The 26,437-nt window shown below is 36.5% G+C and overlaps 1 protein-coding gene and 1 long non-coding RNA gene across 8 annotated transcripts in view; one reads left to right on the top strand and one right to left on the bottom strand.

The window, feature by feature from the left end:
- Positions 1 to 26,437, bottom strand: part of DLC1 (DLC1 Rho GTPase activating protein) — a 281,618-nt gene that overhangs the window by 138,459 nt on the left and 116,722 nt on the right. The window lies entirely within an intron of this gene.
- Positions 281 to 26,054, top strand: LOC310899609. The gene is made up of 3 exons (XR_014584424.1): positions 281 to 10,176; positions 20,429 to 20,535; positions 21,618 to 26,054. It is a non-coding gene; the product is annotated as an uncharacterized lncRNA (long non-coding RNA).

The raw sequence follows: 26,437 nt of genomic DNA, 5'->3' as shown, positions 1-26,437 counted from the left end.
GGTGATTTTACTCTTTTCTCATCTCTTTATGTATGAGACTTACAACCTTAGAATAATTCCATGCTTCATGTAAATAAAAAAATCTTTCAGTCATGCCATGATAGAAAGTGAAATGTTACACGATGACTAAGTTACGTAATACTTTGAGTACCTACTTCCAGAGTAAGAGAGGAAATTAAAAACATCATTTTACCATTCCAAGAATGCTCAGAGAAAATAAAGGAGCAACTCCTACCCTTCATCCCAAGAAAAGAAAGTCATTCTTACTAATTTTGAAGGCTGTAGATGTGAAAATCAGTAAGCTTGTCCCATTCCAGCAAGTGTCAGTCTACAGAAATTCGGAAGCTGTATGTTCATGAGGTAACTGAGAGCAGATTAGCAATATAAATCATCAGATATGTAAATGAGCAATCTGATTCTAGTGCTCTTTCCATGAGGTCAGCCCAAATCTACTAATTGATTGCTATCTACGTTTTTAAAATTCGCTAAAATTAGTCTCCTGGATCTCTCTGGGGTTAGCAGGAATATCTTCTTATTCGAGTTTCTTGAAATATGACGGATTGGTATTTATGCTACTCAGGGAAGATCTTACTATGTTAACCTTTATATTCTGAAAAAGAAAATCAGATGTAGAGCATTGTAGCAACTGATTGATAATTACTGGGAGGGAAGCAAACTGTTGACACTTAGTCACACTCTGATCCTGTTTGAGTTTGCTCTTGAATCTCTGCAGGTAACCCCAGCTGGCTACTCTTCTCATTGTCAGCAGCTGCAGGCTGCCTTTTTTTTTTCCCTCCTCCTTTCTCTCAAAATAAAAAAGCAATCCCCAAGAAACTAATTTTTAAAACCTGCTATGTATGCTTTGGCACAAATCTTTATGTTAATAATCTCATGTGAATTCAGTGACTATGATAGTACATTTGTTCAACCAGGTGGGAAAGGAACAAAAGCAGATCCCTACAGAGGCTCTTGATCTTGAACTTCATTCAGGCATAGAAGAATAAATTCCTACAAAAGCTGTATCTCTTCTATCATGATGAAACCCTTACTTTCTACAGAAGATCACAGCTCTTTGCACAGGAGCTGAAGGGTCACATAATAGCAATGCTAATCATAAGGTGATGGAGAGAGGAGGTGGGTAGCATGCCAGACAGAATCAGCAATAGTTTTGGGAGAGCCACTGGGAGATTTTATTCTGGAATAAAGAGCATCAGACTTTGGCAGGTATTAGAGGTGATCATAAGAGCATAAGTGCAAAGTTAATGTATTTCCTTAAGTTATTATTGAGACAGCTAGGTGTGATAATTGCCACATCTTCTTGGTTTACTAAAATGTGAAGCAAAATCGATTAAAATAAATGACCCTGTTTGCTTTTACAAGTAGAAAGGAAATGACAAGAAGTAGAAGCACATAACCACAGTAGCTTTGTCTTGGGGAAGAGGGGGAAGTTGAAGGAAAGGGAATAAATTCTCAGATATGCTATCTGGATCTTGTTTGTCTATTTGATCATATTCTTGGTATCTCATTTTGTTCATGCTCCAACTCATAGTGAGTGTGAGTTTAAAAATCACCAAACGCTACTGTGGCCTTACACTATTTCTCTAAGTCATAGAAGAGAAGGATAGCTGAAAGGAAATAGAGGTTCTTGGGGTATTCTGCATATGCAGTGTGCTAGCCTTTAAGCGCTTTTCAAGGTTGGGGGTGACAGATACAGTAAAACAAAAAGACATCTTGTGAGTGAAAAAGTAAGAAAACCGCTTTCCAGTTCATTCAAGAACTTCCGTTTCTTTCAAGATTTTTTTTTTTGAGTAGGAAATGTATTGTTTATATGAAAATAACTCCCCTTTTTCCATTAGGGAAAGGAGAGGGGAAAAAAAAAGCAAAAATATGTAACAAGGAAAGATGAGAAGTTCTTTATCACTGAGAAAAGAAACAGGAGCGATGTCTCCTAAAAGGGCCTAAGGAGATGACGCACAGTAGTTTTTTTAATCCAAATATAACAATGAAACTTCTAAAAAATACTCCAATCCCATGAAAACTCTCTTTGGAAAACAAAACATTCATCTGCACAGCTGTTTTATGCTAAAATGCTTGTAACCAAATCCTTGTTCTTTTGTTTGAGGAAAGAAATATATAACCATTTCTGCTTTAATACCAAAACTCTGCTCAAACTGAGTATCAAGTTTCCTTTGCTCGTATAGCCAAAAGCTTGGTTCCCCTGGTATGGTTAATAAACCAGACAAATACATATTTCATCTTCCATATAGTTTCCTCAGCTGGAATTATTACCAGCATAAGCAGTGCTCCAGGTCTGGTGTACATTTCTTCTCCTATTACATTTCTTTAGGATCTTGCAGCTCCTTGCTTAACTCAGTAATGCCTGAGCAAACTTTTCGTAGTCCATACCTACATGAACAGACACAGGCACAGAGAACACACATGCTACATATCTTCCATCTCTGTGCAGTAATGCCATTTTATTCCCAGGTACTATCTGTCAAGCTAGAATCTTTGATGTCATAAAAATCCAGAAACCAATAGAAGTGCTCATGTCTATAAAACTTCTCATGCTGCTGACATTTTCCATGTCTGGGAGGAAGGAAGACATATTTTACACCTGGGAGTTGTTTTGCAGTCAACTGTAGTGAACTCTAGATTCCATTCACCACCTTAAGGTTCAACCATAGAAATGGCACTATATTTTTTCTTAATTAACAGGTATGATCTTTTTATATTCAAACAACAGCTAACAACAGCTTGTGAAGAATACGTTCTGTCTGCAAATCCTTTATCTTATAAACTCCTTTTATGGGATACTTAAAAGTTGGGTATATTCAACATTGGCATTCATTTACCTAATACAAGTTTCAAGCAATATTATTTTCTATAAAAGAATTTCCATTTTGATGATATCTTTCTAATTAGTGGGGAAAAAAAGAAAAAAGACAAATTAGTACAGATACAGAACAGATTTCTGCTAAAGTCAGTCAGATATTTGCCAATTACACCAGTAAGCGAAGCCTCAAGTTGACACTGCCTGACTCAAAACCTTCTCATTTATGTTGTCTCCATTCCCTTTTGAAAGACACAGTTGTGTGTGTGCATATCTGCACAGAAATTTATATCCACCACTAAAAGTAAGGATTTGTATCAAGCCTTTTACTAATCACTACATTTACTATGAAGACAGTCTTTCTAAGATCCTTCCTTTTCCAGAAGTTTCAAAATTGGTCTTCTTTCAAGGTCATTTTATTTATTTATTTTGTTTTGAATTTTATTTTTGGTTTCTGCAGGCACTAAGCAAAGAAGTATCTCATCAACATTTGTGTTCCCACGCTATTCCCATGAAAATCTCACTCGGGCTTGCAAACAGATGCACTGCAGATCCTGAGAGTAATAAGTGGGTCCAATTCTGTGAAGTGCTGGGCATTTTTTTGTGTTTCCCCAGGATCATACCCTAACAGAACAGTTTCTTTCTGAATTGTTTCAACTTTCCCAAACTTTGTGTGGCATAGTACAAAAATGTAGTTCACAGTTTCTAAGCTTTCAAAACTTTCCAGCGGGAAACAGCACACAAGAGTCCAAGCACACTCTTGGCTTTCATACTAATACCAGTCCCCTGAGGAGAGTTTGACTTATTCCATATTTTAGTTAAGAGGGACTATTACAAGTATGAAACATTTTCTGCAAAAACACTTCTGACTGAATCTCATGTTCACACTCAACTCTCCTAGAACCAATATTTCACAAGCATTTAAAAATATTCCTGGCCATTAACAATGGTGCAAAGAACACCAGAAAGCCACAAATCCTGTTTCACCACATGAAAAGAGTAGGTGTTTTTTGCAAGCAGATAGTCTGCAGACTGGCAAAGTAGATTTCTGGCAAAATAGATGTATTTCATATGAAAAAAAGAATTTGTGAAATGAATTAATGAATTATACAGGTAGAATAAATGTAAAGTTTAAATCCAGCCACGTTACTTCCTAGTTTTGTATGTAAATTTAAATTACGAATCTGCCACAGAAAGGGTAGTTTTTTGTTGTTGTTGTTTTCTTTTAAGGATTCGTTGTTTGTGTCTTGGCAGCTAAGTAAACAAAAACATGTCTTAGTGAAAACCCAACAAACAAAACAACACTATACAAGTCCTTCTACCAGGAAACTGGTGCCTGTTTTTCATTGGAAAGAACACAACAATGCATTACCCTTGACCACCCATGTACTTAAGACCTTCTAAACTCAATATTTGCATGCTGAACTCAATGAGGAAAGAATATAGTGTGTTTGCAGCAAGTTATAAAATGTCTCTCAAGACAGAAGTTTAGAATGAAAGTTCTATTTTATATTTTACTGTGTTTTGATTTGAAAATAAAAGTGGTGATAGGAGTTGGGGGGTACTCATCACCTTGAGGTCACTGAAAAAAAACCTCAGCCTTTAGTAGTTGGTGCCAAGGAGAGTGAAAGAAAGAAATAAGCCAACCTACATTAGATCAAGACTTTTATAGTCTGCCTCTTTATACTCATCTCTATTTTGTACTTCTAATCTTGTGAAAAATAGACCATCCTGATTCACTTCTGTTAGGCAAATCCTACTCCCAAATCCTACTCCCTGCCATCTGGGTTTAGGATGATTTAGAGAGAGAAAGGAGAAGTAAGGACCCAACAGGTTAGGTACTATTTATAGAAGCTGCATGTATTCCAACCTGTGAGGCTAAATAAAATCTACCCAAGCATGCTGAAACAGATGACTGATGTGGTTGCAGGCCCACTAACATCTGTGAAAAATTATGACTGTGATGGCCGGAAAAAGACTTACACACCCATGTTCAAAAGAGGCAAAGAGGAAATGATCTCCACACTTGCCAGCTCGCCTCAGTCCAGGGAAAGATCATGGAGTACACTATTCCAAACACATGAGTAAAAAGAAGGCAATCAGGAGCAGCCAACACTAATTTACTAGGAGCAAGTCATCAACCTGATTTGCTTTCCACAATGAAATCACTGGCTACATGGACAAGAAGAGAGCAGTAGATGTAATGTACCTTGACTTTAGTAAGACTTTGTGCATTGTCTTCCAAAGCAGTCTCATTTATAAGCTGAGAAAGCACGGACTGGAAATGCAGACAGTAACACAGGTTTAAAATTGACTGGCTAACATAATTCAAAACTGTCAAACCATTCAAACAGAACTTCAGTTAGCATATCCAGATCAAAACTGGCGTATTTTTCAGAGTTTTTAGCACGAGGACAGAACTTTGCAACTAAGCTCCTATTGGCATCTCTTTTAAAGGCAGGACAATATCGTTGAGAAGATAATGACAAACATTCCTGAACACAGAAGAGCACCTCAGCACTTAGTCTGAGGAACAGATGAACTTCTGTGAAGGGAGAATCAGGGACTTTTCACAGAGTCCACGAAATAATGAGGATGGAGATGGTGAAACATAGGCACTTGTGGAAGCTGAATTAAACTCCCTGCTGTGTGTGCTGAGCTTGGCTTATATGACAACGAAGTGTATGAATGTCTTGTGAAAACATCATAAAAAGGCATCATTTCAAAAATTGAAATCCAAGCAGGAAAAAGATGTTGGCTTAAAGCATACCCTTACAGATATATGACAGCTTGTCTTGGAGAACTTCTCTCAGTGGATGTCAGGAAGGCAAGTAATGGCAGTAACAGGAGATGGTGATGCTGTAAGCATTAATAACAAACTTTCATGTGTTTCCAAGAGGTCTGAACAAACTCAGTCTGTGATTGTGAGAATGTGACAGCATTTACAAGTGCATGTAACTTCAAAGCTGCATTTGAACAGGAGTAAATAACCTAAACTTTCAGCTTAATAAACACCACACAAAGTACCACAGATTTCAGAACTTGCTCTCCTCATTGCTCTATGTCTTATGAAACCTGTAAGTCCCTAACTGACTCACAGTAACCTTGTGCAGTCCTGAACACAGAGATACTGATACACAAACAAGTTATGATGAAGGTGAGGCTAAGGTAAATAAGTCACAAGAGAATGCTTTAGTATTTTGTTACTATAAAGTGTATTTGCAGACAGCCTCTATCCTTTAGAACCCTCAAGAAGGTATATAAAATCTTTTTCAGCTACAATTTCTGTCTGCTGTTGAAAATCTCAATGTTCTGATAGCAATTAAAATCTGTTAAGACCATCAGTAATTACAAAGTAGTGAAAAGTATGACGATGTTATTCCTATTTCTATTGCAAGTTGCTTAATGTAAGTCTTCTAAGTAAAAGAATTTCAATAATGTAGTTATCTTTTCTCCTAAATTGTCTTTTTTGGTCTTGTCTGGTCTTGCTCAAAATTTCCACCTGAGTATTTTCAGCTTTTATATGCCTGGACCCAATATTACAGAAGTTTCATGACACAAATCAGGAACAGAGTATGCTATCAGTATTTCTGCCAGTTGTGTCCAGAGATTCCTCCTGAAAATTGGCTTAGTACAGGAGTATATGGTAAACAGGAGAGGAGAAGAGTTCCTGGCCATCACTGGCCATCTCTGCCCTGTATGCTATCTCCATTTCTGATGAGTGCTTCAGAGAAAAGTACAGCTGGTCCTTTGTTCTCTGAATATCCCTTACAAGTCAGGGGAAATCACTCTGTTCTGATGCCTAGGGGTGATCAAATCAAGTGCAAGGTTTTATTTTATTTCCTACTTTGCTGAAGAACTAAAACAAGAAATTTTCAGGCACACTGCTTGAAGGTAAATAATTTTGATCTTCTCATAACCTAGTGAAAAAATGATTGTGCATGGAAACTATTGGAACAAGACAGACCTCTGCAACCATGTCACACCTTACGTAGGCATTAAGCTAGTTTGTTTTAAAGATTTAATTTAAATCTGCAACCTCCTCTAGTAAGCCATATCAACTATTAACTATCTTTTTGCTATGAAAGTGAATGTTATTGCAAGGTTGAACTTCAATTGCATTCTGTAGAAAATGAATCTTCTTATGCCTTTGCTGGCAAGACTTAAAAGCCATCCACTCTTTGATATCTTTTCCACATTCCTACATAGAGTTATCAAACCACTCATTATCCTTTGGGCTGATTCCTAAGTGCTTACCAGGAACTGAAGATATGATATGCTATCAAAGTACTCACTTCTGAAGTGTCAGACTTGGCTAGAAGTGACAATATTAACCCCAGTTCTACATATGTGTGTTTATTTAATTTGAATTACCTGTGGATAAATTATGTTTTCCAGAAGTAAGCACTGGGCATGATCCCTGAACACTGTTACAGCCCTGCCACAAGAAATTTGGTAAGAATAAACACCAATTAAATTTAAAAGAAATCAATGGCAAGCCTTCCTCAACTTCGGCAAACACTGAACTGGATCCTACATCAACAAAGACTAGCTTTTCACCTGATCTCTTCTGACTTCAAACACAAAGGCACTTGATGTTCCTTTGGGCAATTCAATTTCACCTTCAGGAGGTGCTTCAGTGGCCCGATCAGCTTTACAGTCTGCAACTGAGATAAAACTTGCAAGAGTTGGTACCTGTGAACCGAGCGTACATTTTTAAGAAAGTCCCACCAGGGCATGTTGTACCTCCCAGAGGAAGGAGGTGAGCTGTAGAGCTGCCTCATGCTCAGAGGGCCTTCTGTCACCTCATTCACAAATCCACTGATAACACAAAGCCCGCATCCTGCTGCCAACTATAGAAAGAAGTCTGAAAGCGATTACCCTCCACTACTCCCCAGGTATTAAGAGTAGAATAGAAGGGGACAAGACTTTTGCTTTCTCCTCTAGTGTTTGGTTAGAGGAGCCATATAAACAAGAATCTTGAAAGTTTGTTCAAGTATCTTCTAATATGATGTAGCCTATAATAACTAAATTATTTGTTATTTAACTCAGTACTGTAATGCTTGAAAATAATTTTCTCAAAGTAACATAAGTCCTTATTTCATGGAAATATTCTGGGTTATACAGACTGTGATGAACAACTTTATTATTACCTATGTATGAAACCTCTTTTTTTTTTTTTTTTAGTTACTTAGATAGGCAGTAGAGCATGGATACTCTAACAAAATGCTCTGTTAGTCTCTCTCAACTGGATGAGTTCGTCTTCCAGGTGAAGAGCAGCTCTTTAATGCAGTGGGAACAGTTTTAATGAGCAGCTGATTGTGCCAAGACTTGGAAGAGTCACAGAAGGAACTGATACAATTTTCCTCAAGTACTGCCTTTTAATGGAAGGATAACTACTATCTGGGAACACATTTGCTCAGCTGAGTGAGAATCAGTTCCAGAGTATCCAGAATCTGACAGTCAGAGCATATCTGTTTGAAGCAGTGATGGAAATACAAATGCTTTTTTAAACACCGGAGCTGCCAGTGCTAAACTTTATGTTTGAACTGCACCGATGCTTGCAACAGTGGAAACTTCATACATGCCCATACAAAGCCCATGAGACAAAAACATGGAAACAGCATAATTACTAGTTTGAGGAGCTGAGCTACTAGAACTTCAGTGAAAACAATAAGGAGAGATTGAATAGCTAGAATTGCTTCTGTGGGAACTTCAGATAACCACACGGAACTCAACAGGAATTAGGAAAGAATTTCCCATGCATTTTATGGAACAAGTTACATATGCCACGTGGATTCATGCAGTATGGTGATCAACTGGTTGGAAGAACTGAGTTCATTTCTCATTTTGGAAGGTGATACTGATTGCGTTTTTTTGGGTAGAATTGGCTAATAATACCGTCAGACCACAAAACAGCAGGGAATGCAAAAACATGCCATTTTTTTTGCAGTAAATCTTAAAAATTATCTGTTAGCTGATAACAATGATGTGTGGGTTTTTGAAACATAAGTATAACATAAAAGTAACAAACATAAAAGTATAATTTATTCATGCAGAACAACAACAAAAGGCCAGTATTTAGTAGTTAGGAAAGAGAGAATCTTTACAAAGAAAGATCAAACTAGGCAAAAAATACATGCAGACATTTTTTAAAATTCCTGTCTGTTTTGTATCAATAATATCAGCCTTTTATTTAAATTTCCTAGTTGATTCCTCATTGATGCTTTCCTTTCTATAGTGATGTACTTTATATGTTCCTGGCCTAGAGTAATACTTTTGTCATGCAATTTCCATATTTCAAAATACAAACTATTTGCTGTATTTGCTGTCTGAAACTGTTTTCATCTTCATTTGTACAGATGGTCAAGACTCACCAATTTCAAATAGAAATTCTCATTCATCATCATCAGATTTTACCTAACACTGTCCAAAGCAGTATCTTTCCTACATCTTTTGTTCCTTGCTTCTGATCTTTACTCTGAGGCTGATTTTGATCCCACTGATTTGTTTGGTTGTTTCTTTCTTTCTTTCTCCCAGTGTGCCTTCTTTCCAGGAAGACAAAGATGATCATAGTACCCGGTCCACTAGCTTTTTCATGTTTTTCTCTATTTGTATAGAGTGAATTACAAATGCCGGTTTGCCAATCATTCAATATTTCAGATTTCCCTGAACTGCTCTGTTTTCCCCCCAACACTTCTAAGCTTCCCTTCCCTCATCAAATGCTGTCCCTAGTCCATTGTTATTTGAAGACAAGTAAGTCAATAAGAAAATGTTTTAGAAAAGGTTTTACTTGCTGATCATTCTGTAAATTTTTTTTTAGCTGTTTCCTAGTGTGCACTGTCTTACCTTGGTCATTAAACTGAAAACTGCTTCAGACAGGACTGTTACTGAAATTTCAGAGCATACTTGCAGTAATTAAAAAAAAAATAATGATGATAGTGGTAGTTTGTTAATATGTTTCCTTTCATTCTCATAAGATCAGCCATGCTTACACTTCACAAACCTATTTTTAAGTGGTGACAACATTATTTGTATTACTGAAGCACTCAAAACCCACAGACTTGGACCACAACCTCATTGTGCAAGATCCTGTACAAACAGGGCAAAAGAATTACCCATACACCAAAAAGAATGCAATTAGTATAAAGCAAGAATCCTCATGCAGACTGATGTGGGAGTATGTGTGTTTTGAGTAGTCTGAGAACACGGTGATTGTGACTGATTTCAAACTGTTTCAGATACCCCAGAAAAATCGTACACTAAAGAAGGCATGGGGAACAGTCAATGAGATAACTTTGCTGGTGTATGTGAGGAGGCTCCTAAGGAGGAAAAATGTGAAGGTATGTAGTCTCTAGTATTCCACGTTTACCTGAAATTGTGAATGTTACCCTATGAGTGTTTTTCTGAAGTATTAGAATTTCATAATCCTAAAAATACATGGAATCTAGAATACTTCTAAAATCTAGAATATATGTTCTTAAAAAAAAAAAGCGCACAGTAATACATACAGATTCTTTCCAAAGGTATGTTCATTTCCTTTCTTGAAATCTCTAAAAGTCACAGCAACAACCAGATTATATTCTTTGTAAACTGTTTCCTCCTTCCATCTGCTGTGAAACACGAACTGTCATTATCCTTTCCTCCCACTTCTAGTTTCCTCTCAAAGAGGATCATCCAGTTCTGAAGATTCCCAACCCTCAGCCCCTGCGGCACACAGTTGCTCCAGAGGCCAATACACCCTTATGGCTCCTGTTTCCTTTGCCTCCTTCATATCTAAGAAGATTACGAGAAACAGTGACAATTCTGGAGCTTTTGAAGACTGTTCAGGAATTTACAAAACATGTTAATGTACTTCATGTGCTGGAAGGGCTGTACTAAAATCCCTCTTTGAGTGTGTACGAATGAGATATTTTCTAAAGCTCTATCATTGCCATAAGATGACACATAAAAATTTGTGAGCTGCCCAAATCTATGACAGAGCCCATAAAAATATGCATTAAAGATTTTATTATGCCACGAATGATATCATCATTAAATAAGTTAATATTCCTTAATAGCTATTACTCTTTACAAGCCATGGATCACAGGACTGAAGCATGTTTATGTCACTGCATGCTTACACGCTGAATTTGTTGCAAGATTAGAGTCCAAAACACTATTTATTTCCCCACACCAATCTTTCACACTACAGCTTTACAGCAGTCCAGCATACTCATAGCAACTAGGTCATTAAAAGTAATACCAATAGTCAAAGGAGACTTAACAGGAAAAAGGCATTTCTTACACTAATTTCTATACACTATTCTATTCTATTTCTTTACACTAATTGCTATTAGTGTAAGCAACTGCTTACACTAAATCAATTAATGACAAAACACAACACTGAAAGTGTAAAAGGTATGCTAACTTGAAGGAATCTTCTTTGCATATTTTGATAAACTCCACCTACCCCATTTGCAAGAGATTGAGGAAGTTCAGAATTAGAAAATACATGTGTTATACAACTATGGCAGTCCGAAAGAGCAGGCTGACAGGCAGACACCCGTGAAATGCCCCTTTGGAATTCATGCATCCTGGCTTTCCCCGCTGCTGGCAGCCTGGGCAGCAGCAGCAGGCGATCTGAGCAGACTCACGTTCTGCAGGGCCCTGCAGCAGAACCACCGATGACCCCGAGCGATTAAAGGTCAACAAACTTCAGCCTGAAGCAACTGTGCTATGAACTTTGGCACATTCTGAGTCGGCTCCTGCTGGTTTGTTGCCTTTGGCCCTTATCTTGCAGTTTAGCAAGGATTGTGAAATTCTGACTAAAGTTACAAGACAGATCGGTTCTGACTCAAGGTCTTGCTCTTCAAATGTCCTCGGTCTTCAGAATTCCTTTGGCAAATAATCTCATCTATCAGCTAACATTTTCCAATAGGTGTGTCAAAGGGACCAATGACAACAAAAAAGTCTATAAATATCAAGAGCTGTACGGAAACATGGATCAGAGTCTCTAAGGTAGCACTTTGGCAAAACTACCTGCATGTGTACAAACTTTAACCTGCAACTGAGAAAACACTCCCTCTTTGAACCTAGTACTACGTACTGCTTTGAGGTGGGAAGAAGAAGGGAAGAACTACTTCAGAAAAGTTCAAATAACTTTGGAATATGGGAAGAAATATAAGAAAAGAAGAGGAGCTACCCACTTGCAAAAGTGCTTATAAGCCTAACATCACTGACTCCCAAATGTCCAAGCTGCCTATGAAACAGAACTTTCAACATAAAGTCACTTAGATTCCTGTTTTGTTTTCCTTCAAATTTTATTTTCATGCATGGCACAACTTAGGCATTTGGCAGGAGTCGTAACTTCTTCCTCCTCAAAAGTACAAGGAGGAGAACATATAACTCCTTGTACTCCTTTTTTCTTGGAAATGTTTCTTTCTGTCATTGAGGTGGCCTCAGTGCTGCAAAAGAATACTTGAATTAAGGCCTTCAGCGAAAGGTGGACATAGGAAGATATACAAATAAAAAAGGCGTAGAAAAATATTAAGAATGTCCCCTGTTTCTTGGAAAGAGGCACCTCATTTCAAATAACAAAAGCTCTCCATAGTCAAGTACTTGCTATGAGACCTGATACATCTTTCAGCATACTTCGAGATGTAAACCTAATCAGACTCAGCTAAATAGTCCTAGTGCTTCTGCCCTGGTCTTTACCTGCAAGCAGGTAGTTCCTACTTGTAGTGTGTATTTTAACAGCTGTTCTCCCTTCCCTCTCTCCCTGCCCTTTCTCTGAGCTCTCAGGACCAAGTAAGAAAATGATTATAGAAATAATTTCATTCTTTTGCCTTGAAGGACAATCTCTTCCCTCGCCCAGCTGGTAGTGCAGTGCTTCATGCACCCCAGGGTACATCTGCCCCTCCTGGCTGCCAGGGCACACTGCTGGCTCATGTTCAACTTGCTGTTCACCAGAAACCCCCAGATGCCTTTCTGTGGGGCTGCTCTCCAGCCTCTTGTCACCCAGTCTGCACATATAATGATGGATAACCAATCTCAGGTTCAGAATCTGGCACATGCTGTTGTTAAAATTCATGTACTTCTGCCCTTCTAATAGTTTTCAGAAACTGTAAAATAGTGTCTCAATTAAGAAAAAAAAATAAAAATCTGAACAATTACAGGACCTCCTGAAGGTCTTCTTCAACATGAAGGAAGAAGAATGCCTTCTGCGTACCCAGAATTTCTGAATTTTAAAAACATTTCTTAAATCTCTTTTTTTTTTTTTTTTAAATATTGAGTCTAACTTTTCATGTGCTCTGATTTTACCCACTTACAACTTCTGTAATTCCAAAAGATTATTCACAGGATATTCTAAACAATATGAGAAACTCATTAAAGATATTTTTCCCCTCTCATAAGAATACAGAGCACAATACAGAGTCCCAAAGCACTCTGAAATCCCTAGGCATGTTGAAACCTCACTCAGTGTGTTGGCAACTGCAAAACTGGATCTTTCTTGAACTACTTTTGTATTGGCAAAGGAGCAAAAGAAGAATTAGAAAGAAAAATTGCATGTGACTGTGTAGCAAAGCTCCACAATGAGCCAGCACAGTTCAATTTTAACAGTTTGGAAGCTGGATATAAAACTAGCTGTGGTACATTGTTACATTTTTGCTATCTGCTTTATCCCTACCACACCACTAATTCTCCAATGACATACTGAATTCCGGAACTTTTTGTTCATTCATCATATCAACCATATAAGTTTGTGAAAATAAACTCATCTCTCCTGTTCAGCTGAAAGGTCTATACATAATTTTACTTTTTCTAGACAAACCTCTCTGCCATTTTGCAGAGAATACAGAATTTCAAATATTGTTAGCTTGTATTAAAGTTCCTTCAGGTTTTTAAGGAGACATAACTTTGCCAATCATTTGAGGTGCTTTGAAACTCATCACATTTTAAAGAAACAGTATATTTAATCTCGCATTTATCTAATCTTGTGTCTACTCATCAGTACTCAAAAGGTGCCTTGAGCATTCCTAAGACCGTACTATTGCAATATGAAATATTCTGGTCTGAGAGTTACATCTTTTTGAATACAGTGCTAGCACGCTACAGGATCATGGGTTATTGAGAGATTAAATGTCATCTACTTCTCTCCCTTCTCTGAGATGAAATCCTATTTGGTTACATTTCAGTCTTTAGACTTAGTGGCCTGAAATTCGTCAGTGACTGCTTCTCATGTGTTTGGTTTTTTTTGTTTGTTTGTTTGTTTTTTACCTAATAGATTACTAAGGAACAATAAACTTCTTAGACCAGTGCTAAACATAGTTTTCTCAGAGCAGGAACCTCAGACTTCAGAATGAAGACTGGACAATCTTCCTACTTTCACTCCTGAGCAGTACCTGCCATTCTGTATTGCAATGCATTAACCATTAATCTCTACATAATCCATGCAGTATTATTTCAGTATTTATTGTGAGGTAGCATATAGGGAATACCTGAAGAACCAATTTTGGTTACTTGCATTTTATTTCTCTTTTAAAATAATGCTAGTACCAAAACACCACATAGATGGCTTGGTAAAAGAAGGTAAATAGAACAAAAGTTCAGAGCATACTCTATGCTTTAGGGGAAAAACAAAACAAAACAAAAAACTAAAAACTTTGCTATTCTCTGTATTAGAACACAAAAAGGTTCAAAGTGCGGTAGTTAATCTGAAGAAAATAAAAAGTGGCAACATGCTGGAATGTACAGTTTCTATGTATAGAAAGCCCAACAAACTAGAAGCTCATGCAATTCAATTAACAATTTACAACACCTTCCTTGTATAGTACACTGCAGAAAATGGCAGGCTGTTTCATTTCTGTATTTCCAGACGCGTGTCATTTCCAACCCCATATTTAATAGTGTGTAACTGCCTGAAGGGGAGAGATCAGAATGTGTGGCATGTCTCACTGAGAGGAATTTTGTGCATTAAAAAACCCCAAACCAAACTCTTTCAACTTTCAAACAGAGACGCTAACCAACTCCCTTGCTTCCACCCTGACTTTGAAGGCAAAAATAAATAAATAAATAATAAAGAGAAAAAAGAAAGGAAAAAGAGACAGAAAATATAAAGTGAGACAGAGAGTGAGACACACAGAAGGCAAGGGAGAGGGAGAAAGAGAGCGCAGGAGCAAGCAAATTCCTTATGAGAGAGGCATATGTAAAGGACAAGAAGAAATGGTTTTCCATGATGTCACTCACAGCATGTCTGTGTCTGGAAAAGTGTTTGAAAAGGCAGACATGGATTTCTTCCATTCCAGTAATGCAAACTATTCCTGCCACGTTTTCAAACCATGTTCCAGGAGTAAAGAATACCGTATGCAAGGCATGAAAGAAAATAATATAGATATTTATTAACTACAACCAAGCCGATTTGAGTGAGCTGATAATTTAGGTACTATCATTTCCTCTTTACCTTTTAAAATCCAGTTTTTCCAATTTCCTCCCATGCTGTAATCCACCCCCCCCCTTGCTTTTTTCTTCTTACATTTCTCACCCCCTTCGAGATGCTAATGCAAAGATCTTTTCCTACTTCTTCATGTGCATGCTTCTACTTTTCCTGTGCTCTCCATCTACTTGTAGAGAGATTAAGCTATTGCTGCTACTGTTTCAGCTCACATTCTGTGTCTTTGTCCCCTTGTTCTGTGCTCCCTTACTTGTCTTGGACCCAAGCCTGAAATTCTTTCTTAGATAAAACTCACAGGAAATTCTCACCAAAAGGCTTATTTACATATGACATTGTTTCTTTCCCCTTTAGGACTGCTTTTCTTTCTTGGGGCTTTGCATATTCTCTCTTCAGCTCAATGCATATTATTTCAGACATCACCCTCCCGCCCCCAAAACAACAGCCACCAAGCAAAAAAACAAAACAAAAACCCAACACTAAGCTGACAGCACACTTAAAATAACCATAGCTGCAAGTGGAGGCATGGATTCATGGGGGCTGAATTCAGTACTAACAAGACTGACAATATAAACAACAATTATTAGTGATGTACTTTTCCCCCAAAGGCACTGGTCTTCACTCCATGGCCTGGAAAACATCTAATACCTATCTTTGCTATAAATGCTGACAGTTCTTCCACCTTGCTCTAGTCACAGTCAAACACACTATCCAGTTGCATATAAAAGGAAGAGAAGTAATTTGAAAGCTCAGAGGGATAGGCAAAACTGTGTACGCACAACCACTGCCAGGACTGGTGAAAGCCACAGACCATGGGGAAGACAGTGTGTACTGTAGAACAGGGTAGAAAATTGTATTAATTAATTAACTTTAATGCAAGACACAAATCCAGAATAGAAGTTAAGAGGATGGAAAAGTCAAAGAAAAGAAGAGAAAAAAAAAAGGAGAACAAAAAAGAAGACACAAACAGATGAAAAATTGGAACAAAAAAGAAACAAAAGACAAAATAAAAGGAAGAAAAAATAGACAAAAAAGAGGCAAAAAAAAGAGGAAAAGAGAAAAACAACACAAAAACAGAAAAAAGACCACTTCAAAGATTCATAGCTAACCTAAAGTAAAGCATCATTTTAAAAATCATCCTCATCAAGAACACACACACTTGCCAGAGGCATTCCATTTTCATAACATCCCAACAGGGGTCAAAGTCTCAAGCACTAAACGTTTGCATATGTATATGAGGAGATTAGTTGAAAACACTGTACAATAAATAGAACAATTCTAATCATGTCAAGACAACAATATCAATTTAAATGGGCACTAATAGTTATTTTTACTTTGGATGTTAGCAGGGTTGATGCTTAAGGCAATAGGTTTCTTGGTAGTATCTAAGTAGCTCAAGTGTGATTGCTGTACCTGCAACCAGAGTGCATCCCATGTGCTCCACTTGACAGGACTAGCATGGGAAAACTGGATAATCTGAATTGCCTCCTTGTAGGAACTTCACATGAGGACAAGAAAGGATGTGGTACTGCCTGGGACACAACTGCACCTCTGAACCAGCAGTCTTACAAATGAACTCCTGAGATCACACAGTTTTTTCCATCTTTAAACCACTTGGTGCTCTCTCTTCTTTTGAATTGCTGAGGGGCAGGTTAAGGGGCTGTTGGCTCTCAGTCCACAGGATGATCTTCAGTTTGTGCTATTTAGTTTGACTGCTGCTGTCCCATGACACTAATTCCTAGCAAGATGTAATAATCACTCATAAAGTCTGATAGAGAAACAGTGGATTTCTTCATAGAGCTATCCAAAACCAAAATGGGAGTTGCCCTTGGCAAATTACAAGTTAACCAACAATTCAGTATCTAACAACAGTTTATCCTAGCTGACAGTCTTGTGCAACACTGTTGGACTGAATAAAGTTGCAGCTTTTTGTCACCTATTGGTCTTCTACTGGCAAAAAGCTCAAGTTCTTTCACAGTATTGAAGCCCCTTAGCCCCAGTTCCCAGAAAAACTGCAAGCCAGCTTTCTGCAGCAAGGCTCTAAGTAGCTCTTCCTTTTCACTCCATATTAACCAGCAAGGGGACCTGCTGATCTTTTCTGGTACCCTTTTTCTTTTGTTCTGGACATTTTGAGATATGTTGTTGTTACTGAACAGGATGGAAACAGTTATACATCTATGAATATTTCTATTTTCATGCTGTTTATTAGTCTTTAATGGAGAATATAGTCTGCTCAACTTGATGTAGGAAGTTTTTGTTCAGAGATATCCTATGGACTTACATCATTAAAAATCCTTATGTATGTACTCTGCATGTGGTGAAATTTATTCTCTGACATATCTTCCAATTATTTTCTTTCAATGACAAAATTCCAAAAATGGTGAGATGTATAGATGTAAAAACTGATGCAATACATCCTTCATTTTAATAGGAGATTTCAGATTCCACCTTTTCAACAGACTTTCCCAGTAATGTTTGGAATTTATTACTTGCTCTGAAATCAGACATTAAACAGAGATGGCATGTTTCACTAGAACAAGTTATATTGAGATAAAGTGCTATGCAAGAGAAATAGCATCCACATAAGAGAAACAGCCCTTGTAAGGGGTTCCATGCCCAGCTGTCTACGGTTAAGAGAACATCTGTGATTGTACTAGATCAGTCTAGCCTAGTTTTCTCTCCCTGACTGAGACTTGCAGTAGATTACAGAATGTGTATATAAGCATGGCAGCTGTAGAGCATGCATGTACTGCAAACACTACGCCCAGCAGATGAGGTTGGCAACCTGCGGCTCTTGAGTAAAATGCAACTCCTGCAGTAGGATTTCATCACATGTAAGACTGTAATGGTAACATGCAGAAGATATCTTCATTTGAACACCTTTTTATGGGTTGTATTTTTTTTTCTCCATAAGAATGTCTAAGCAATTTTGAGACAATTTATTTTTACCTTCAAAAATATCAGCAAGTTCCACAAAATTAACCCTTAATAAATATTATTGCCCTTTGTTTTAATAAGTAATTATTCCCTATGTACCTCACCTATACCATTCACCTCCTTCAGTTATCTCTTTTGCAAGTGTTGGGTCATGCCAAAATCCATGCAACAACATTCAGATGTATAAACCTCTCCATTATAGCAATTTAAGCAAACAAACAAACAAAATGTAATTAATTGAATAAGAGTGCACTTCCATACATAGTAGACTTTTGCTTTTTTCCAGGGAAAATAAATTTTTTACACTGTAGACATTACAAATGATTTCACATCTTTTCAGCAGTTTTCCACACATAGGCTTCTAACTTAGAATGATTTAAAATTATTTCCCATATTTTCTTATGCATGCAACGGCAATTCAGAGGTGGATTATGGGATTCAAGTTCTTTGATGCAAAGATGCACTATATGAATTACATGCTGACAGAGAAAGTTGTTTTTTTTTTTTAAACAATGACATAAATGTCACGTAAGATTTTCTTAGTGCTGAAGAAGAGTTAAAATTTCATACTAACATACAGCTAAACATATTCAAGTAACTTCAAGAAAAAAAGGGGAAACTTGGTATTGATTCAACTGAGTCCATATGGAAGAGCACAGAAGAGAGACTCACAATAAACTTATGAGGCTATAAAAATGGAGAACAAATGGTAACATTTCACATAGTGTCTGACATTCAGAACATATTGCCATGGAAAGAAAAGCCCAACAAGTTCTGAAAAGTTCAAACTAAACCAGCTTCATAGCAAAACTGTTTAAGTTAAAAAAGACATTAATATCCTGTCATTCTATTAAACTACCATTTCTGAATGGTTAGAGAAAGTGAGACTGTTCCTACTGATTTCATCTGAAAGAAAGATATACTTCTGAAGAATAACATTTTTAGATAAGCTTTAACAGGACTTTCTTTCCTCATTTCTTCATGTAAATCAATGAATTTTACAGAAAGTATACTTTTGCTTGCTTCCTTCACAGGTTTATATCTAATAAAGCAGGCTGAATCCTTACTAGTCCTCAACATTGCTAGTCTGCAAAACCTGCCTATTCCTGATAAAACTAAATATTCAACACAGTGTCAGTACAAGCCTCTCTAAAATTTGATTGAAAGGAGTGTGAATAACTAAACAGGTTGATCTGTGAATAATGGATAGACCAACTATATTTTCTCAATGATAATTGCTTGCAAATTGATATCTTCATATTTCTTTCCTTTCACAATATAAAAAAAATTTGGGAAAACATGCTAGTCAGCAAGTCACTTATAAATATTCACTTACACTTAATTTTTGGTTAAAACATCCAGCTATCAAAGTCCCACTGTGTCACTTCTAAATATTGACTGAGAAATAGACTAACAACTAATTAAAAGCTGATTTATTTATGCATACCAATCTTTTTGTTTGATATAATATAGAACTGTCAGTCCCCTAAAAACTGAGTCAGTAATCTATCATGTGAATCTTCATTACTAGCAGTATTTAAATAACAAGGATTGAACTATGTTATTCAGAATACAAACCTATAGTCACAAATGCTTTTTGCAATACTTAAATCATCTAATACACTTAATTTTGCACCACAAGGTATATTTAAAAATAGTGGTAAAATTAACTAATAGTGATATTACAATTCCACATCCTCCCCCACTTCTTTTTTTTTTTTAAATAACGATGTCTAACCATTGCTGGAATGAGCCTCAGCTGTTTCCTACACACTTCTGGGATGCATAGCAGCAAGTCAGAGGCAGAAACATAAGCTGGTGGAGTGGGTTATTTGTTGGCTATCAAAATCATTAGCTTTGAAAAAGTACTGAAATCAAAAGTACTGAAATCAATTTTCTGAGCAATTTATTCTTTATTACATGTATGTTTTCCAGGACATCTCTATTCGTAAGCTAAATAGAAAATGCTCTTTCCCACTCCAGCTTCATAGTAATTTAGATTACCAGCCTGAACCCTTGTATTTCACATTCTAGCTCTCAGGGAATTCCTCTATTCCAGACACTTTCTTGACTGAAAATCAGCCTAACATTGTTTTTGTGCAGAAACTTGACACAGTTTTTGGATCATGGTCCTTGGCAGGCCTGAAGTCATAATGTTATCTTAGAGAAATGTTATGGCAGTCAGATAATTGAAGCATGGCACTGACTACTGTCTTGATTTTTATAAGATGGGATACCAACAATGCTTCTAGGCATCAGACATTCATTTGGAACTGGAGGACATACAACTCTCATTTATGTCATGAGCCTGAATGCAAATTCAGGCTGCCCTATGGTAAGTGTCTAAATAACCATATTTATTAATCAATGGGGCATGACTTAACGCTTTGAATATAGTGATAGTAGGCATGAAACAAGCTTCCTGAAGCATGGGAAAAGTGACATAAGACAGCACGTAGCATTTGAAAGGAGTATTCTGCATCCTTGTGGTAATTTATTCTGGTCAATAAATCTTTTAGCTCTGAGACAGGCCTTAATTCTGAAAAAGAAAAATACATCCGTACACTGATTCATGTGTAATTTCTGATATGCACGGCCTTGTTTATTTAAACAGACTTACTCCTGTGAGAAAATACATTTAACTGATTGCAAAATGAGGTTTAAAGACACAAACTAAATTGTGGCTGAAATTTTTAATTGTTTGACTTCTTATGACTCACATGATTAAAGTTCAGATAATTTGTTCTTGGAGAACCTGGAAAGCTCTCTTTTTCTGCATCTGCTCATGATCATCTAACAACAACACAGATGACTTCCTGCTTTTAAGCCTTGGGTACTTAAATTTGAACTACATAGAAGGATATTGGTCCTGAGAGCTACACAATAAAATGCAAAGATTTCAGTTTCCATTTGTCTACCTTAGACAGAGCAATACTCATAAACACAATGCTGGTGTGCAAGAACATAACAGATTTGATTCCAAGTGTCAGTAAGCCAAAACTGCAGTGAAGAAAAAGGAGTGCAAAGAATGAGAGATGCCCTTCCTTTCCGAGGGGTTTAGGGATTGTCTTGCCCAGACCCAAATGCAAACAGAACATCAGAGAGTCCAGACTGCAGTTTCTAGGTTCCCTACCACAGCAGCATTCCCATAAGTGACCAGAAATGGTAATACCCTCAGCCTTTTTGCTCATGCAGAAAAGATGTAAGTTGTGTTCACAGGTCTGAGCAGATTTTGAAGAATTTTGAACTTTTTGCCAATTACATTTACAGACAGACATAACCACGAAACTTTCATCTGTAAAACATGTAAACGTGATATATTTCAATGTAAATACACATGCTTTTCTACTGAGCTACTTGAATATCCACAACTTCAGGTATGATTGATTTTTAGCTTAATGTAATTTTTTCTTACAGAGAAGATGACGTTTCCCATTCTCAATCACAAAAGGCTTGGATGAAATGAGAAAAATGAAAACCCTTCTGGATTTTGCAAAACAAACAGAGACTATCTTCTTAGAAGCCTGTTCATTGCTCACTATTTTTTCCTCACAATTGGGTCTGCTTCAAGCAAAAAGCAACATGCCAAGGAACCATTGCACTTCAGTATAACAGTGCTGTCAAACCCACATGCCTCCTATGGTGATACACATGTAAATGTGATATTATATTGTGTCAGCTATCATGTAGAAGACTGAAAACAGGATATGATTTTTATGGATACTAGCACTTAATGTACAAATAAATTATTGCATGTATGAATATAAAATGTGGAATTCCTTATACGAAACTTAAAGTTCAAGGAATGCATCTAAAAACCTTCCAAACATCTTATGTCCATTAACAGATAATTTTTTCCTCCCTCATTGTAAAATCAATTCTGTTTAGGACTAAGTGGTTTTTTTTAAGCATTTCTAAAGTCTCCCCACCCACTATCATTTCCATTAAAATTTAACTCCCAAAGAAAAATATCCACCTTTAGTTTATCATATCTTATCAATATTTAGAATACTTCTGTACAAGATGAAAAGCTTTTGAAACATGATACAATCTATACGTTTGTTATAAAACGTTCTATTCAGCCTGCTTGTCTGTAACGGGTTTAGTGACCTATGTCCCCTTTTCATTGCATTTACAAGATTCAGACAGCAGATGGCAGAACACAGCGATTTTTTTAAAAAAAAAAAAACAACGCTATAAAAATACAATTAGAAAAGTTACTGCTTAAGTCGTAATTTTTTCCTTCTGTGTATAAACAACAACAACAAAAAAAGACAGTTATTGTACATAACCAGACTGACACACTGCTAAAGACAGTATCAGCAACACTCCAGAAAGTTGGAGGACATGAGAAAAAAAAACAAAAAACTAAGTAAGCATAGCTGTTATAAACAGGTTGCAAGAAGAGACAGAAATATAGACATGCATCTTGATGTCATGGAAAGCACCCAGAAGTCTTCATGCTTAGCAACATGCAAGATAAGTATTTAGATTTCTGATACTGTGTTAGGATCAAACTTGGAAACAAAAGTGGGCAGCCTAATATATATATTTCCTGGGTGATACTGCAGTTAAATAAAATGGCAAATGTTTTATTGCAGTATGAATTTTGGTTCACTTTGGTCACTGAGAAATCAATACTGATGGACTGAGAGACTGTCCCTGACCAGTGCAGCACTGTCAGTGATGTCATATCTGGAGTCAGTGTTTTTGGTTTAAATTCTATCAGCTGATAACTCTCATTGCAAAGAGTGTTCACCTTTTAGGACTTGTAGTGCTTAGAAACCTTCATAGAGCAAAAAGCACCTCTACCATTTGCATTTTGTTTTTTTGTTCATTAGAGAAAAAATAAAATACATTTGGAGTTAACATAGGAAGTTACACTCAGAATATGAATTCCTTTGGGGGCCAAGCTGGAGAAAGAAAGAGTCAAAGAAAGATTTTTAGAGGTTCATGTAACAAACATAGCATAATCCTGTGGTTATCTACTACAAGAATGGCAAATGTAGATTCATGGTGATTTATTCTTTGGATAAAAACTTTATGGGATGAAAAAACAGGCTGTTAGAATCCAAATGAAAATACGATCATTTTAAAATTCACTTTCAAAACTGCCTAACCCTGTCTTCTAAAACACTTTTTTAAACATTGAAATGAAAGCTGGCAGGCAATACTAACTTAATTAACATGGTCATATCCTGAAGCGCTTTTCCATCTTTTACTCATGAAAATTCTTAAGTTTTAAAGAAACAATACTTTGAATAATGTTGCACATTGAGTCTTTCTCTCTAATGCCTACAAGAATGACTTCCCATTTTGCCTGAAGGAATAAATGAATAACACAAGGAACACCACAGTTAATAAATAAGTAAGTATATATTAAACAAAGGTATGATTCGGGGAGACGAAAATCTATCACCTTTCATGCGGCATAACCCACTCTGCATGATTTCACTAAAATATTCTGCATGTGGTTACACAACTCATAGTTCATCGAATTTAGTATAAAACGTAATACAGTGGGAGATGTAAACGCTTCAAGCAGTGACTTCCCCGATAATTCTTCTTTAGGGATATTTAATTATGAAATCAAGGTTTCCTTGTACTTACCATAAATTTTAGTTTAATTTTGTGCAGTAAAGCAGCAAGAAACATGAACTCTATTTTTCAATCTACAAAGCTATTAATTATTATTCACGGAATGATTTGGCTTTCTCTAAACAGCTGTAGTTTTAAAATATAATATGAATCAAAAGCATATGTGAAAGGCTATTATTTTATTACATATAAATGAACAGTTTGCGAAACTGTCATCTAAATAACAGAACCTCTTTCTCAATCCAGTAACAGGATTTGTGAAAGTGGATTTACGAGCTCATCCAGGGTTTCACTGAAATCAGTAGCTGCACCTGAGTCCCATTCTAGTGCTTAGCCAGACTAGGTCATTTTGTACTTGCAGGCACAACTGTGCCTAAAATCACTTTGAGAAATGAATGCATTTTAAATGAGTCATTACAGCTAATCTGAAAAACAATCTTCTCCTAGATACCAGCTTTTCTGGCGATAATAGATTTCTGATTACTTTGCACAGCATGATTAAGGCTAGGTTGGACATTGTTGAAGCAAGTAGGATAGGACAGCCAAGAAAAGCAGTAGGAAATAATCACGGCTGTTTTTTTTCACCTGATCAGAGAATAGACAGGCTTTGCAGAGCAGATGTTCAAGGACAAGAATTTGACCACAACTTTTAGGCCTGAGTTTCTATTGTCTTTTAGACAACTTTTCTTATTCCTTAATTAGTTAACTTTTAACTGCACACTGGAGAAGGCTATTGTAACTTATCTTTTGTTATTAAAATATGCTGAAGTTCTGTAACCACATATTGTTTTTATAATAATCAAGACAAATTTAGAACTCCGTCATTTCTGATCTTTACTGTTGAACAATATTATAAGTGCCCAGATGCGCGGCATTAGTTTGCAGAAGGCAATGACATATAGGATATTTACATTCCTTGCTCTCCAAATCCAGACCAGACACTCCTATTTTTCAGTGTTTCTCATGACCACTGGGGCAAAAGCATGTTGATTTCATATTTTTTTAAGCTGATTTCAACTCCCATGTGACATATGCTTGCCAAGTGTGCAGTTAATATTAAAAAAATCATTGTCTATTTTGGAGACTGGTGCATAAAAACCCCAGAACATAGGCACGTGCTAATTATAGATGCATGAACATTCTTCACTATGTAAACATAAATAATATAAAGATGCCAGAAACATTTCTTATTATCCAGTCCTAAATGATTTGGGAAATGCACCTATTCAGTCACATGAATCCATATTTCACAAGGACTATCCACTTATGCACCCTGCTGAATATGAACATTTTAGTTGTTATATTGTGGACCAAACTCTATTGATCACATCATACTCTATTACTCTGATCATGAAATATAATAGTGGCAGATTCATCAACTTAGGGTGAAGATTATTCAACCATACACTTCTCATAAGACCCAAATCCCATGTAACGTACCAAATATATCTGCACTGTAAAGGCTTTCATGCTGCACCCTGCAGAATCATAGGAATAACTTTGCATAGAAATACATTTCTATAATGCTCTGGGGAGAATCCTGTTCTTCCTTGTCACGTCTCTGTGCAAAGAGTAAGGAGCGCTCTGTGCACACGTGTGTTCCTGCATGTCTATGTTTATGTTTGTCAGTGTGAATGTGTGTACATTACACATAAGAATGGGTTTAACTATTCATAAGTGCATTTTTAAGAAATGTTAAAGAACTTGTGCATGCATATACACACACATTTTTCTTTAAAAAGAGTATTTACTATCAATTTGCAGAGAAAGTTTTAATTGCTACTGAATTTTAAAAAACATTTTAAAATTTTAAAAACCTCTCCAACTGGAAAGGTTAAGATTTCATGAAATCTGCCCATGAAAATTTAAAATGTCCTGCTTTTTCATTAATCAATCAGTGAATCATTTCTACCAGAACTATCACACCGAATTCTGCTTCCAGATATTCCAGCACAGTGTGGCATTGTTAGAATATATATTTTTTAATTTTTAAATCCATATAAAAATTAATAATTCTGAATAAATATAGTTGGTCTTTACTCAATTTTCCTATCTGTAAGATAAGGTCTTGTGAAGTTAATATGTTTTCCGAGTTATTCAGCAAGGACTAGATTTGAACCCTTCCTGCCTTATTATTCCCACCCTCAACAACCCCAGTCTGCACAAGATGCCTTGTTTTGATTGTACATTCTGCTTTTCATGCAGTCAAGAGTTTGCTGTAGTTTGTTTAAAAATACCACATATCATTCCATAATATAACTAATTGCAGTTGCACTCCTGTTTACATATTATTAATAAACACAACAAAATAAGTTGTCCTTGGAGACTAAGCATCTGGAGTCCTTGAAGATATGCAGTTGTCTGCAGCAAAAAGGAAGTAAAACCATTGAAACAGTCCACTGGGATTAAAAAGTAGCTTGTTGAGTTTGCAGTGCAGAATAATCCTATTCCTAGACCACTTACTCTGACAAAAAAAAAAAAAAGGAAAAAAAAAGAAAGATGACAACTATGACAAGAGTCTCCATTACAGATAGAACGCAACACTTTGAGGATTTTCATGGGTGATCTCTACGTGGAAATCACTGGCACAGAGGCATCCCTAATGTCTGTTCTGGGCAGTGTTTCATGGCAATGCCATT

This window comes from Anser anser (genome assembly GCF_964211835.1).
Source record: "Anser anser genome assembly, chromosome: 4".
NCBI lineage: Eukaryota > Metazoa > Chordata > Aves > Anseriformes > Anatidae > Anser > Anser anser.
The sequence above is the reverse complement of the archived record's forward strand: the minus strand, read 5'-3'. Positions and strand labels throughout refer to the sequence as shown.